Here is a 6,000-nt window from a genome sequence, read left to right as displayed (position 1 = left end):
GAGAGAAGGGGGTGGGAATGGGGCTTGAGGGGGAGGAGGGTTGTCTGTGGCTTGGAGATGCCCTCTTCCATCTCCAGTCCCCACTGGTCTGGATTATACATATCTGGAAAACAAGCACATGGAATTTGTATATGCTTTTAAAGGCTTTATCATCAACAACTAATTTTCTCTGTGATGAACTAAATGCTACTATTGGCAAATGAGAATTGTCAGAGCTCGAAGCAGCAGCAGAACCCCTCTGTCCTGCCTGCAGTGCTGAGCTCAGGCCAGGCCAAGGGAGTCCCTCCCTCCCTCCAACAGCCAGGTCACTCCTGGGTATACACAGAACGTGACTGAGGAAAGATACTGCCCTTAGGAACATGCATAGCTCTACGGATCCTTGGAGGCATCTAGCTTAACATCCCCATTTTCCCAATGAGGAATTCCATCAAAACCCGCTGAAGAAAATACACCACGGAGTGGTGCTCAAGCAACTGACTCAAAATCATGCGAGGCGGACCAGGGACTGAACTACAGGAATACTTCACCACATACCTGGATCCTATTTGGAATTTAAAATTGCGCCTCCTTGAAATTGTGGCTTCTTGAGTACAGAGACCATGTCTTAATGTCTCATTTGTTTCTGTAGCCTCAGTGTCTAGAACATCATTAGGAGCTCACATTGTGCTGCTCTGCTTGGGCTCTGGCAACCCTGGGGTCTGCTGGCCTCCACTTAGCACAGAGAATTGACACTGAGAGCACACGGATGCTCCTGGGAAGCTTTAAAAAAAAAAAAAAAATACTGATGCCTTGACCTCACCCCAGACCAAGTAGAGTTAGGATACCAAATGATTCTAACTGCCACTGATTTCACCTCTCGGAGAACCAAAGTGTGGCCATCCTGCCTCGAGCTGGAGCCCAAAGTCACAACAGTCTCCAAATCCATTGTCCTTGGAAGGTTAGCTCCAAAGGGATGCCCTTGCCAAGACTTTCACCATGGCAGTCAGTCCCAAGGCACTCAAGATCAAGAGCAGGAACCTTTCCCTGTTAATGTTCATATACTGCCATCTAGTGGTGTCTTTGGCTTTTTGTGTCTCCTAAAGACACAATTATGCCCCAGCTGTAGCTGGGAGATTTCATGGGGTGTCAGAACCCCAAGCCGTTTTATTATTTGAATGCTTTGTATTTGCGAAGTGCTCCATTCTTTCTCCTCACAGGAGAAGGTCTCTATAAGTCTTTGGTTTTATTTGGATAGAGAACTCAGGGTGCAATTGTTCTAAGAAGCCCACTGGGAATCTATTGCTGAGCCCTGGCTGAGCAATGTGCTGGTTGTCTGGCCTTGGAAATATCATTTCATTTTCTGTGCTTCACTTTATTCATTTAAAAGACAGAATAACTCTGCCCTCTGTGTCGCCAAAAAATTTTTACAATTAATGAGGTTGCTAATATGCAGATTTGTTACTAATATCTATAATCATAAAAATAAATAAATACACACAGATAGATAGGTGCATTGTTATGCAGATTTCAACACATATGGCACATGAATAATCAATAATAATTTATTGATTAAGTATCTGGAAGCTAATCCTATGATTTGACGATGACAACATTACCTTTCAAATACATGACTATTACCTTTTTTTTTTTTTTAACATATATAATGGATAAAATTCACATCCCAATGAATTTAAGTGCAGGCACACTTGCCTCACGGAAAGATCACCAAAGCAAAGAACCCCTGAGATGAGGTCACCAGAGGCTCTGTGACCCCATTATCAATTTAGAGAGGTTAGTGGGGAAAGCACTGTGAGAGGATTTGAATCAGGAAATCTGTGTGGGGTAGTTCTAACCAGGAAAAGCAAAGGTGAAACCACCCCAGGCTCATCAGGAATTTGCAAAGAGAGAAGTCCTACAAGACCATTCCAACCAGGGATGTTCTGTGTGCTAGTTCTTACCTGGGCACAGGACTGGCTGACCAGGGACACCTCAGGAAAGTCCTGCAACTTTGTGACTCACTTAGATGTAAACTTACTCCTTGCACACTCTGTTATTTTTGTGACAAGTTAGTGCTTGGCTTAGTTTTCTATCTTTCCTTGATTACACTGGATTAAGAGTGAAAAAGCAATACAAAGGGGGAGGTCTTGGAAAAAAATTTTTAATGCTTTAGTTGGAACAGCAGCATCTCTTCCACTCTGAAACTTTTAAGAACTACCTGAAAGCTAGTTTAAAATGGGCCCCACAGCAGTGATCCTGACTCCAGAGCTCTGGGCGGGGCCCAGGGATCTCCATTTTTAATGGATACTTCCAGGTGCTTCTGTCCAGGTACTCCATAGATGGCACCCTGAGAAATCTCAGTCAAGAAGCCCCTTTTCATCCAGGCTCCAGATATGAGAGGGCCACTGATTTTTATCCAGTGTGGTGGGGCAAGAAGTAGGTTAAGCTCAGAATGGGGAGCAAATTGCCCTAAGCATAATAGACTGGAAGGAAGTCTGGCTCAGCAAAATAGAGTAACCAATAGTTTGGTCATCAGACAGTGTCGGGATCAAAAAATGTCACCCAGCAGAGGTCACAGGACATAGCCAAGCACTGGATATTTGACATTCAATTTCTCTAATCCTCACTACAGGAAGGAAGGTTGTTACTGTCCCCATTTCACCATTAAGGTAGAAAGAGATTACTCCTTGCTATTCCTGCCATACTATCATCCAGAGAATGCTGCAGCAGTTTCCAGGGTCCACTCAACAGAGCACCAAGACCCTCACATAAGTTCTCTCCTACACTGGCTATTCCCTCTCCAGTCTTCATCCCCATCTGCTTCCCCTATCTGGGAAATTCAGATCTAAGGACTCAACTCAAATATCTCCTTTCTTTAAGACTCCAAGTGAGAACTAATAGTTGTTGAGATTTTTTTAGGTATTTTGTTGACCAACTAATCATAGACTAGGCATGTTGCAAAGGTACCTTATATAATACAATGATTGCATAAGCTACAAATCATCTGGAACAGGAGTTGGCCCAATAGGGCCCCCAGGCCAACCAGATAGTCACCTTTTTTTGTAAATAAAGTTTTATTGGAACACAGCCACACCTATTTGTTTACATATTATCTTTGGCTATAGCACAATTGAGTAGTTGAATAACTGAAGAAACTATATTTACTGCAAAGTTGAGTATTTGGTACTTGTTTCCTTACAGAAAAAGTTTATTAATCTGGGTCTAGAAAGATGAGCAACACACCTAAAACATTCCAGCAGGCATTTTGAATCTTTCCTAAAAAAAAGATAATTTGAAGCCAGGTTCTGACTCCTGAACTAATGCACAATCATGTTTCTACTCTTTCTACTCTTGGCATCTTGTTTGTATCTCATTTAAAGCATTTGTCATCGTTTTTATTCATATAGTGGCCACTTATTCAACTAATTTTTGCTGAGCTCCTACAAACCAGATAGGGTTCATGACTTCTAGGATGTAACTACTAGAGGAATGACCCTCCAACTTTTCAGATTATTAATCCCTATCTATAAAACAACCTTTGAACACACAATCACAATATAGGCATGTTTATTAATCATGAAATGTATATGTATACCATTTTACCAACATAGTAGGCACACTACAAGGGACACCAATAAATAGAGATTGTAGCTCTATTTTATTTTTCCCCTATCCAACTCTGGAAACCACTGGACTAGAAGGTTTATAAGATGTCGTGGAAAGTGCTAAGAAGAAGAGTGAACATGGCTTAGAGAAAAAAGAGGGACTAAATGCACGAAGGGTATTAGAGGAAAGACATGTGATCTAAATCTTGAAAAAGGAGTAGGAGATCATTAGGTAAAGAAAGGGGAGAGGGCATTCTATATAGGGAAAGACAGATTGTCCAAAGACACAGAGCAGAGAGACAGCATACTGTGTTCAGATAAATGGGGTATTGTTATTTATAAAAGAGGGACAGACGAAGATGAAGCAGGTCAATGTGATTGAAACCAGACTCTGAAGGGCCTTGTGTGTCAGGTTAACTCTGAAGTATATCCGGAAAGCAAAGAAGAGATATTTAAGCACAGGATTGGCATTATTAGGCTTCTGTTAGAAAGATCTCTCTGGAAGGTGGGTGAAGAAAGGATTAAAGGGGAGACTGAAGACAGGAAGGGTAGTCCACAGTATTTACTGAATACTTGTTTGTTCCAGTTGTATAATCACATCTCCCTTTTAATTGAGAACTCCTTAAAACAATGGCAGCGATTCATCTTTATATTCTTTCCCCTGTGCCCAACACTGAGCTGATACATAGAAGCTAATGACTATGTGTTGAATTACACCCAACTGACACTTTCCCCCATTAGAAAGATAACATTCCCCGTAGTGAAATCTTTGCTGCCTCTGAAAAACCATCATGGCCCCAGGCTTTATGCTTGAGATGGGGAGATAAAGGACTGAGGGAGACATGATTCTATAGTAGGGGATCACAGACCTCATGTGACCAGCACCTGGGCTGACTTGACATTTAGAGAAATTGCTGAGAACGCATCTCCAGGCTGTGGTTCAGTGAATCAGTAGGTACCAGTCATGCCCTGGGCAGTGTGGGGAGGCTGTCTGCTGACGACTGCTCAGTGGCAAAGCAACTCATCAGGCACATGTATAGAGAGTGATATGGCGTGATGCCTGGGTGGCTCAGTGGTCGAGCATCTGCCTTAGGCTCAGGGTGTGATCCCAGAGTCCTGGGATCGAGTCCTCCATCGGGCTCCCGCGAGGAGCCTGCTTCTCCCTCTGCCTATGTTTCTGCCTCTCTTTGTGTGTCTCTCATGAATAAATAAATAAAATCTTAAAAAAAAAAAGAGTCATATGGAATGCTTTCTGCTAGGGAAGTCAGGAAGGAATGAAGCAGTGCTTGCTGCATTATCAGAATCAGAAATTCTACAAGTGGCTCTTCACCCTCCACCTCTTTCTAGTTGAGCAGTAAGGAATAAAAGGTTTGCCAAGGGCCACAGAAAATGAGTTGCTCTAGGAGGAGCAATCAAACTTGAATGAAAAAAACACCCATGTGGCTTGACCTAAGGGCCCCATTGAGGAGCTTTAGGGAACCTCAGAGTAGGAAGAACAATCAATCAATCAATCAATCACCACAAATACATAACCCTGGTTAATCTGCTTCCCCTACCATTAGCTGGTAGTGGAATGAAAAGGACACTGACATTTGTAGAGGAAATCTTTCACGTACTAGATATCAGGAGATGATTTCAAATATTCACAATTTAATATAATTCATCACAATAATAGCTCAAAGAGAAAAATCATGTGCTGATCCCTACTAACACTGGAGAACCCATTCTTGATTTTTTTTTTTAAATACCTAAAAGTAAGAACAGAGGACTGCTGATTCAACACTAGAAAGTATATCTAGACCAAAAACCCATCATGTTTATCAGGAAAACATTAGAAAGAAGTATTTCAATAGGTAAGATAAAGAAGTATGAAACACAAAAACTAGAAAAGATGTAATAAAGTTATGAGTACCTGCAAATATTATTTGCTTAGAAAATTCAAGAAAAGCAATTGGCAAATGTTTAGAAACAAGGAGAGAATTCATTAAGTGGATGGACACAAAATTAATATACCGAAACTACTAGCTTTCATCTATGCAAACAATAGTCAATTAGAAGGCATAATAAAAGGGAAAATCCCATTTACAATGGAATCAAAAGGACAAAAGACCTACAAATAAGCAAGATCTCCATAAAGAAAACTTCAAAATGCTACTCAGAGACAAAAAGGAAGCAAACAAATGGAAGACATGCTGTGTTCTTTGATAAGAACGCTCCATATCCTTAAAAAACCAGTTTTCTTAAATCAATCTATAAACTTAACACACTTCCAATAAAAATACCAATGGGATTTTTTTTTTTAATCAGGCAAGCATAGACAGGCACATTCTAAAGTTCAGATAGGAAATAAACAAGAGTAATCAAAAAAAAAAAAAACCCGTGTGAGGGAAAAATGAGAGAGGAGTAATCAGTGGGGACC

Source organism: Vulpes lagopus, chromosome 7, assembly GCF_018345385.1.
Source record: "Vulpes lagopus strain Blue_001 chromosome 7, ASM1834538v1, whole genome shotgun sequence".
In the NCBI taxonomy this organism is placed as follows: Eukaryota; Metazoa; Chordata; class Mammalia; order Carnivora; family Canidae; genus Vulpes; species Vulpes lagopus.
The sequence above is the reverse complement of the archived record's forward strand: the minus strand, read 5'-3'. Positions refer to the sequence as shown.